We start from the raw sequence: 11,251 nt of genomic DNA on the forward strand, positions 1-11,251 counted from the left end.
CCATCTCTAGCAATGCACGCATGTATTGACAGACATATGAGTATGTAGACGTATGTATGAGTGAGAGACGTAACGAAGCGACGTTCTCTTATCTCCCTTTTGTTTTCTATTTCGTTCGGTCTCTATCTGCCTGCGAGCAGAGCATTTTTTAGTCACAAATAAACCTTACATACAAGGTACATACGGTACAAGAACTTCCCTTGCAACGGCAGCGAAATTCTGTCCAACACCTGTCTTTACCAGTAAAGGTTTCTTCGGGAGTACTACAGGGCAGCCATCTAGGCCCCTTACGCTTCACACTCTTTATTAATGACTTGCCTTCGGTATTAACATACTCTCAAGTAATTATGTATGCGGATGATGTTAAACTCTGTGTCCAGTACAAGGACATTTCATTTCATTCTCGCTTGCAATCCAATCTCAATAACTTTCAGTCATGATGATGTGCAAGCTTGTTACACCTTGATGCCTCGAAATGCAAAGTTATGATATTTCTTCGTTCTAGCCCCTTGTTGGCTTCCTATACACTATTTGGTGGTTATCTTGAGAGAATTACCTTAGTGGATGATCTTGGTGTTATATTAGACGCCAAGCTAAAGTTTTCTTATCACATTTTTACCATGGTAAATAAGGCCATGGGCGTGTTTGGTTTTATAATGAAGTGGTCAAAGGAATTTGACGATCCGTATATAGCAAAAGCCCTGTATACCTCGCTAGCTCGTCCGTTCTTAGAATACGGCTCCTGTATATGGTGCCATCAGTACAAAGTACATCAGGACCGTATAGAATCAGTACAGAAAAACTTTTTACTCTTTGCTCTGCGGGGCCTTAACTGGGATGCGGGTGTGAGACTCCTATCTTACTCTAGTAGACTGCTATTAGTAAACCTCCCATCCTTAGTTAACCGTGGGAAAATGCTTGGTGTGATTTTTATGCACAACTTGATCAGGGGTGACATAGACAGCCCTGATCTGTCGAGCAGCACAAACTTCACGATTCCTAATAGACTCACTAGAAATTTTTTACCGTTGTTCCTTCCACTTTGTAGATCGAATTATTCCTTGCATGAACCGTTTAGGGTCTTATGCTCGGATTATAATTCCCTCTACCATATTATACCCACCACTAATTCTCTTCCTCTTATTAAATTAATACTACGCGCGGCTGCGCTCCTCGGTCGGTTGGGCGGCAGGACGGCTGCGTTTTGCCTGGGACCCTCGCCTAACAGCCATCTGCTGGTGTCACACGGGCAACTTGACTGTGCATTAATTGCATCGCCTCTTGTAAGATGCAGTCATTGCACGTCAACGTCAATATATACCCGATACTTAGTCAGTATGGTTCTCCCCGGACAAAAAGTGTGTGCGAGAGAGACAGAGCTGCATAGCCACAAATTAATTTCTTCTATTTGGCAATGTGGTAGATGTGGTCATTATTTATAATTGTGCGTTTTTAGTTTTCTCGTATCTTCAATATTGTGGATGCCACATATTTTCGTTTTTTGTAGCAGTGACATATCACAGAAGTCTGGATCCAAAACATCGTTGCTCTAGCTCTTATAGTCTTTGAGCACTAGGCGCTAATAGGGACGGACAGACGGACGGACGGACAGACGGACAGACAGACAGGGCTCAATCGACTCGACTATTGATGCTGATTAATAATTTATATACTTTATGGGGTCGAAAACGATTCCTTCTGGACGTTACACACATCGATTTTCACCACAAATCTAATATACCCCAATACTCATTTTGAGTATCGGGTATAAAAACTATGCCTGAGTTCTTACACGTAGTCGAAAATTATAACAAAAAAAAGTCGTAAATGATTTGGAAGGTATATAAAGTGTCTAACTTAATCCCATATCCCTCCGATCGTATGTTCTCTATATTTATCTCTTTCCTGTTCGCTCTATGATCGACCATTAAGCTCCTCGCTGCGATGCTTGCGCATATGACCAGACAATCCGGCCGCCTGGCCCTATGCATAGGTATTTCCGCACAGCTTGTAAACAAACTGGTTTGTATCCGAGTGCAGGAACTTGTGAGAGAAGGTTTCATTGCAGACATTGCACACATACGGCCGATCTGTCGATTGCGCAGGCCCAAATGAGATGCGAATCGCTTATCGCACACCTTACACCCAAACCAGCACCCAGCTGTGAACGCGCAGCGTTTTCTTGTTGCGGCAGCTGTAGCCTCAGTTTTCAGAATTGACGTTCTTCTCCCCCGTGTGGACTTTGGAGTAATTGCGCATGTGGCGCTTGGTGAAGACGGAACCCGTAGTCTGTTTCCACCTCGGGATCAACGTGCTGGCGTGCCATGTGCCGATCCAAAGTTTTCTGCTCCTGATAGGTCTTGTCACAGTGCGAGCAGGAATGTGGTTTCTTTGTCGTCGACTCGTCGAGATTGTCCAGATCTACGATTGTACAATCGTCGCCCTCTTGGTCGGACTCCTCATTGTGGTCCACTTTGGCAGAGCGCATTTGGCGCGAAGAATCGTTTGTGATTGCATTGGAATTAGCCCATTTGAGAATGATCCTGCCAGGATCGGGATCATCGTTCTCCACATTCATCAGATATTCATATTCACTGTCACTGCCCAGGTAATCTTCATAATTATCATGTTCGATTTTGTGCCACGCAAAGGGGTTTATTTGTGGCTCAGTGGGAACTGGCGAGGCCTCCGACGGTTCTTGAACTCCTTCAGCTCTGCCCTGACCAGGCCGTTCTGCACAGCAGAAAGTCTTTAAACACAAAGCTCTTCACTTCACAAAAGGCACAATCGATGCGAAAACTGCAAATTTGGTTTTAGTTAGACGGGACGATCCCCTTTCGTTCTCTTTTCCTTTGCAAATTGCGAGATTGGGAAGCAACGCGAACGTTTCTTTTTGAGTCCATATAATTAGGCAACGCGTTAGCTCAGTCGAGTTCAAAATTTTTCTATGTACACTTTTGCGGCAACGAAGTGACGACCGAAAAACAAACCAAATGCACGAGCGAACGATTGAAATTTTTCTCTGTTCCGAGCTCGAATTTTAGAGAGACCTAAATGCAGCCGAAAGAAGAGGCAAAGAAAACTAACGAACCACGCTTAGAACTCCATGCAGCTGATCTCGACAGTGCGTTGTGCAGGCTGAAGCAGACGGCGAAAGAGAGGATCTTAAAGAGGATTTACATCCTATATATAGAGGTATATTAGAATTGTGATGAAATTGGATGTGTGTAGCGCCCAGAAAGAAGCGTTTCCGACCCCATAAAGTAAATATATTCTTGATCAGCATCAATAGCCGAGTCGATTGAGTCATGTCTGTCTGTCCATCCCTATGAGCATCTAATGCTCAGAGACTATAGGCGATAGAGAAACGACATGTTGTATCCAGAGATACAACGATCGTACGAGATACGATCGGATAATTGTTATAACCAAAATAGTCAAATCAATTTTTAGTGGCTACTGAACGACGTCCACGTGATAACTTATTTTCTGTCTCGCTCTATCACCCACTCTTTGTCGTGCAATGTTAGCGCCGTCCTGCGGAGGAGATTCGTCGCAGCATCTCACAACGTTCCCCCTCGTTTTAATTTGATTTGATTAACTAATTGGTTTAAACACGTTTAAGTCCACAGAGATCACGTCGGGGTCACCTAAAAGTTGGAAGCTACCGAGCTTTTTCGGCAGCTCTGACTCCACACTTACGAGTTTTATTCGTTGTTATTCTCCGTTGTTTAGTTTTAATTTAGTTTTGTTATTGTTCGATATTTTATATGCCATTTTTAGAGGCCTTGTCGGTAAACTTCGATTTTGTTGGCTTATGCGGGGAAGGGGGATTTTGGTTGGACAACCAACACAGACAGCGAGCTCTCTCAATTTTGTTTAAACTTGTCATGAGAGATGGGATAAACATAGAGAGAGACAGAAACCACAACCGCTAGTTACGATACAAAATTGTAGCTTTGCTTAACTCCGTTTTCTCGGTCTATATAAACTGGGTAGCTTTTTCTTACACTGCGGCTATATCCTCTAAGGACAGTGCTAAGAGTCGACATCGACATTCAGTATGCATGTACGAGATTTATAACAGTATTGCGTATAATATTACCTACCGGCTCTGTGAGGAAACTTCCACTCCTGGCTGTCATGGCAAATGGCTTTTGCAACGGAAAATCCCCTAGCATTTCCTATCGTGTATGTCACTTTTCTTGCCATTATTATCTGGTTCTATTCGCTGAAAGCCATACATATATATATTTTGTAATTGACGTTTACCATCTTTATTAAACTCAGCGGCCCCATATTTCTTGCTATGGAATCAAAGTGGTTTTTGTGATAAAAGTTGTTCGTATTGCAGGCTGCTGCTTCGACCTAAGTTATTTTCAGAAGTGTAAGTAGAAGCAGAATAATAAAACTTACTGCAAGTTTTCAAACACTACTATGAGTATTGGGGGTCAAAAAAACAACAGCAACAAAAATTTCATTAACCAAAAACCGAGAAGAATCTACTTATGAATACATTTTTACTTGTTTTAATTCTTGCTTTCATAAACAATTTGAGTTTCTAACAGAATAAATTGGTAAAAAAAAAAAATTAAACAGTGTAACACTTTCTACCGCTAGCGGAAAGGCTAGAATTATATTCAGAGCGAAAATTTTCACCGGTCAAATCAGGGATAATTTTCGTATGGAAAAGATTTCAAATCCTGCCTGTATTTTGGTCAACCAAATCTTTTGCTGCTATTCGCCGAAAAGCTGCTTTTTTTGCTCAGATTCGAACAAATTATCGATTAATACTGGGCAAACAACCGATGGTATTTCCTGGGCAAGAGCGAAGTATAGAAATATCTCTCGTCGCAGAACAGGCACAGCGAAAATAGAGCAAAGCTATCGAGCACGCGCAAGAAATACAGGCTCCGATTTTTACTTACTTTTGTTGCCAAGGGCAGGCGCTTAGCATCTTGTTCTTCAAAAAATCACTTCTAGTTCGGTTGCCCTGCGAATGTGATCTTTTCCGACGATCAGCTTTGTCACCTTTCCCATGTCATATATGGATAGGCAGTACCTATCCACGTGCAGGCAGATGGGGTTGGGTCTCCCAGCCCGATATTAGTCAACAAATTCCTTAAATAATAGCCAGTGAAGCAGAGTAGCATAAATCCACCAATATTGTACGCTATTTGCACTGCACGCTCGGTATCGGCCATTCTTTCGCCTCTCTATCCACTTGCTTCCTTCCTGCAGTTCTCTCACGCTCTATGTATCGTTCGTTGTCGGCTTAGCTACCAATAGAACTGCTCTAGCGCTCTCCTTCTATTGCCCTTTTTCGTTCTCTCACTTTACAGAATTTCGTTTCGAGCTGATCTTCGTAGCCATCAAAATCACATCGTTGTTCATCGATCGTTCAAATACATACCAATCTACATACAACCAACAACCCGTGGGACTAAAGATGCGATTCCAGAAGTTCTGATGGCAGAGCGCCTCAGAACAAGATATCCTCTGGGTTCTGAGAGGTATGTAGCGCCACACCATATGAGTAGTCCGCTCTTAAATGGTAGACTAATATGCGACGAAAATAAACTTTCTAAGAGAAAATACAAATACAACTACAATTACTAATTACGAGACAGGTATATGAGTATTATTAATTTAACAAGAGGAAGGGAATTAGATGTGCATATAATCTGGTAGATGGAATTATAATCCGAGAATCAAATTCTTTTGACCACCTTTTTATAAATCCATACACTCCTATGACCTAATTTACCATGGTAGAAATGTGTTCTGAAACTTTAACTTGGCGTTAATATTCTCAAGAGAACCACCGTTTAAATGTAATAAGATGTGATTTATGACACCAAAGTGGCGACAATTTGATGTTCTGTAAGTGCCTAATTAAGGCCAGCTTAAAAATTAATGACATTTTTGTTCTTGTATTTTATTTATTTTACGTTATGCTAGGACTTACGACTAGGGATGACAATATTATCTTAAATACGGGTTTCCACCACACTCGGGGCTCTCCCTGGGTGCGGCAGAGTTGGTGCTGTTGATTAGGAGCAAATTGACTTCAGCGTCTGCTTTGGCCCGACACTCCAATCCGCATGCTACGACTCGCCCTTCCCTGTTGGTTCCCGCCGGTTGATGTGGATCACCACTCAATTTGAAAGCACTCTGATGGACAGGCGATTTGGTCATGCATTGGGCCACTGCCGGCCCGATCCCACCATTTCGTCTGCCTCTTGCCCGTCCTCCTCTCAAAGAGCGGGCTACTTCTCCTCTCTGGGAGCCCACGGTTACATCGCGGGTATCCGGACTGACCTTCGCCTTATCCGACTGGCCGCGCAGCCTTATCTGTCCGCGCCTCAGCCTTATCCGGCTGTACTTCAGCCGAACTCAGCCTGGTTCCTGAAAAACCCATTTAAAATTTCCTCTGATGATGCCAAACTCCGCGCCGCACGCAGTGTCAAAATGTAAAAATGTCGAAGTTTTGAAATATTCTTGTAACAGTGACATATCACAGCAGTCCGGATATAAAATGTCGTTGCTCTTATAGTCTTTGAGCACTAGGCGCTGATAGGGACGAACAGACAGACAGGGCTGAATCGACTCGGCTATTGATGCTGATCAAGAATATATATACTTTATGGCGTCGGAAACGATTCCTTCTGGACGTTACACACATCCATTTTCACCACAAATCGAATATACCCCTATACTCATTTTTAGTATCAGGTATAAAAAAACAGGGACCGCAAATAAGAGTTATGAATGCAACTTTTATCTAAATAAATCAATGTGAAGGATATTTGTTAAATATCTCCACTGTCGGGGCAAATATAATGCATAAGTATTTACATAAATATAAGTGTAAATATTCGGGGTCAGGGCTTATTTCTCTGAGTACAGTTACAATATCGATTAAACGACTTGAGATAAGATGAAAATGATACTTCCGCATTGCTATCGAATCTACTTTATAACTCAATGATTATCCTTTTTCGAAAAAAATATCCTATTTCGAAAAAAGGTTCAAAAAGCGGCAATCAAAATCAATTCCAAACAATTTTAAGAATTTTTTAAATATGGTGCCGGTCACACGTGATCGCGGTCGCAAGGGATATCCCCCAGAATCCTACAGCAGTTTCATAAATTTAAGCTACCTCTCCACCAATTTTCACCCAAATTGGTTTAGCCGTTCTTAACCTATAAATATCGAAACTAACACGAATTTATTTTATATACATATATATGTACATAGATCTATCTATCTACATATCTATCTGTCTATAATATAAAAATGAATCGCTGAATGTGCTGATAAGCGCAAATCTAGAAAGCAGCTGAACCGACTTTGCTTATTATTTTTCTATAACGTCTCTTCGCTGTAAATGCCTCTTTTCTGTGCATCTATATGACTAAATCTAAAAGCCACAAAATTCTATAAAATTAAAAAAGGGTTGTGTGTTTGTGACTCACTAAATATGCCTTCTATAGGGCGGCGGACAAGTTTAGGCAGAAGAACCCGAAATGCAACGATTAAATTTAACTATCAATCTAATCGTACTGCCCAGGAACGTGAAGATCGCAATGAACGTGAAAGAACGTGAAGCACGACATTCGACTAATAATGGTGCAAATTTGAATCGAGCTGCTTTCTGTTACGATGTTTTCTATGTTGCTATTGGACCTATGAGCTCAATTTGCCAATATTGTAGGGCATTGAAATACTAAAATGAAGCAAATGTATTGTGTTGCGCAAATGGAAAGGTGACATTGATAGCATTGCTTCCACCTCCAGAGCCATTGTACTCATTGGTTTTAGAAATAGGATTCCTATACATTCCTATATTCCTAATTCCATACACTTTTTAAAGAATATTCAACAATAAAATAACTGCTTTTAAATGACAATAATTTGGAGCAATAAATATAGTTCCGAAAATTTCATGCCAACTTTCATAGTTTGTAATAGTATATGCAGTTGTATGTTTATTAATCATTACTATTATAGCCCATATATATTTTTACAATACATTTTTTTTCCTTTTACAGATACAAGGTCAAATATATCACAGAACAGGTTCTTTGTTAGTGCCAGATAGTGACTACGCATTTTTGCAAATTTTATTTTATGGGAAATAGTCCACAAGAAATCAATCTACGTTGTGCACATACAAATTCAGTGAAAAGGTGAATAGTTGAACAATTACAAAACTTTTTTCATAAAACACACTCAATTGATTACATTATTTAAAAGTGCAATGGATATGATTCCTGCTGATGATCACAATATTCTTATTAGAGTAGATAAAATATTCAGGCCGTTTTAATGCACCTACTATCGATTAAGTTGCCATAGTTTTGGTTGGAGAAAATTCGGAGTCACGTGATATTGTTTTACATCGTCGAAATAATAAATTACAACGTATTAAGAAAACACATCGCTTATATTATATGAAATATAATAATTACCTACCAGAATAAGAAAACTGAAATTTTAATTTTCATTTTGATTTATTAGTGACAGTTAATTTATTTGCATAGGTAAACCAACTTATCGCGTATGAACAATATGGGGATGATTGGGCGATCGATTGATGCGAGGATGTTAATCTAATAGCTGCGACGATTAGCTCAAGACTGCCCATGCAAGGGCTGACGGGCCAAATTGCCGGGCTCTATGCTGCAAGCTTAGACGCGAGCGAGAGAGTAGGATAGCCCGAGAGCGTTAGAGCTGCTCGGGGCCGCTGTTAAACCGATTTAAATTATTTAAATTTTTTAAATTTTAAATTTTAAATTTAAAAAAAAAAAGGGGCGGGAACGTTGTGAGTTGCTGCGGACACCGCAACTCTACAGTTATACCCGATACTTAGTCAGCATGGCTCTCCTCCGGCAGACGCCGCTAATATTGAACGACACGACAAAGAATGCGTGTGAGAGAGACAGAAAATCAGTCTGAGCGTGACGTCGGGCGCTGCGTAGCCACTGCAAATTGATTTATTCCTTTTGGCTATAAAAATGATCCGATCTGACCCAGATTCAGCAATCTGATAGATATGGTCATTATCTATGATTCTGCGTTTTTAGTTTTCTCGAATGTGCAATATTGTGGATGCAACATATTTTCGTCCTTTGTGGGGGTCCTTTATAGTGAGATCGAACAGAAATGCGGATACCAAATTTGGTTACTCTAGCCTTAATAGTCTCTGAGATTTGTGGATGCCCCAGATTTTCGTCCTTTGCGGGGGCGGAAGGGGGTGTGGCGAAATTTGGACACAAAACGGTCAAGGTCCGATATCACAGGAGTGTGGATACCAAATTTGGTTGCTCTGGCTCTTATAGGTTCTGAGATCCTTGAACTCATATTTTGCAATTGGCAAAACCGACCATGAAACCTGTGTGTTAGAGAGAGACAGAGCGAGAAAGAATGAAATTGTTTTCTGGATTCTGGCTATAATAATTATATGATCTGGTTCAGATTTTGCACTCTAAAAGATATAGTCATCGTCTACGATTCTGTTTTTTTGGTTTTATCGTATCTTTAAAAATGTGGATGCCACAGATTTTCGCCCTTTGTGGGGGCGGAAGTGGGCGGGGCAAAGTTTTGAAATATCTTTGTAGCAGTGACATATCACAGAAATCTGGATCCAAAACATCGTTGCTCTAGCTCTTATAGTCTTTGAGCACTAGGCGCTAAAGGGGACGGACAGACGGACGGACGGACGGACAGACGGACAGACAGACAGGGCTCAATCGAATCGGCTATTGATGCTGATCAAGAATATATATACTTTATGGGGTAGGAAACGATTCCTTCTGGACGTTACACACATCCACTTTAACCACAAATCTAATATACCCCAATACTCATTTTGAGTATCGGGTATAATAAAATTAAAGATCCGACTGTTAGGCGGTACGAAGTTTGCCGGTCAGCTAGTAATATAATAAATATAAATATAAATGTAATATAATACAATATATACAATACAATACAATATATAATATAATATAGTAATAAAATATATAAAATATATATGTATATACATATATACATACACTTTGCACTAGACTGCATGCGAATAATAAATTGCCTGAACGTTATTGGTAACAAAAATGTTTGGTAGAAGATATCGATTATATCAACTTGATTTTAAATAATAACGCACGAATTGGTTAATAAAATATATTAAAGGATTGTTGTATGCATGGAATCGGATTACATTTGTGCGACACACACAAATGCAAGAGAAGAGCCAAATCTATATTATAGCCAGAAGGAGCTCCATAGGTGCTGCAGATTCAACACTTTTTAAGGTCAGGATCCTTATCCATAAAGGAGGAAGGCATGCCCCAAAAGGTGGCATATTGTGCTTACTGTGTCAACTCCGTTTGGCGAACCCGGCAATACACTGTGACCGTATTAGAGCTCTTCGATTTGGTGCATCCGCATTATTGAATTCCAACTTCATGGTAATATCTTGCACAATCACACACGCGTCAAACTCGTCTCTCACGGGACTACCGATCTTATCGAGAGCCCTTTTCCAGGTCGTTATGATGCTCGTTATTCTTACGGTCAGCCTTACAGCCTCACGGGCCTTCCAGTTTAACAGTCCCCAGCGAGATTTCAAAGTTTGAAGCGCACTGAACATGTGCAGCCGTCAACAACTATGCACACTACGAGCACTGAAACAAAAACACCGACTTGGTGTTAAAGCGATAGCAATGAGTTTTGGTTTAGTTTAGGATAATTGTGGCAGCCAGGTCACTGGGATGGGCATCGAGACGTTTGATTACGATGATCGTCGATTTTAAAGGGCCTTCTGTTATGTAGACGAGCGTACCTCAGAGTTCTCGCTGGATGACGAACGTCGAGAAAGGCGATCCAAACAATTAAGAGCGTGGGCAGAAGCAACGAAACAATAATAAACAGTTACATTACGTTAAGAGAACTTTGAAATCGGCGCTTAGCCAACCAATTATAAAAGATGACCTCGGCGGTGATAAGTGTGTTTACCCAATCTTCACGAACGGTAAGGTTCTTGTATGGGCCGCTTTTAGCACGCTTGACAATATATCCAGTTCTCTGACAAACGAGCTGACGTTCGTGAAGTGTTAATCCAACCTGACCAAGAAGACAAGAACCTGTACCGGGAAGTTAATGCAGTACGAGTACACGTCGCACAGTGAGGCCTCAGCCGAAATCAGGTGACAAAAGTCGGAAACTTTACACGCGCTTTGGTTA

The 11,251-nt window shown here is 40.8% G+C and overlaps 1 pseudogene; it reads right to left on the reverse strand.

Annotated features, from left to right (window-relative positions):
- Positions 1–1,914: 1,914 nt before the first annotated feature.
- On the reverse strand, positions 1,915–4,069 carry LOC113565546 (annotated as a pseudogene).
- Between the last annotated feature and the right edge of the window lie 7,182 nt (positions 4,070–11,251).

The sequence above is a fragment of the Drosophila persimilis genome, unplaced genomic scaffold (genome assembly GCF_003286085.1).
Source record: "Drosophila persimilis strain 14011-0111.01,24,50 unplaced genomic scaffold, DperRS2 tig00000124-arrow-pilon, whole genome shotgun sequence".
NCBI lineage: Eukaryota > Metazoa > Arthropoda > Insecta > Diptera > Drosophilidae > Drosophila > Drosophila persimilis.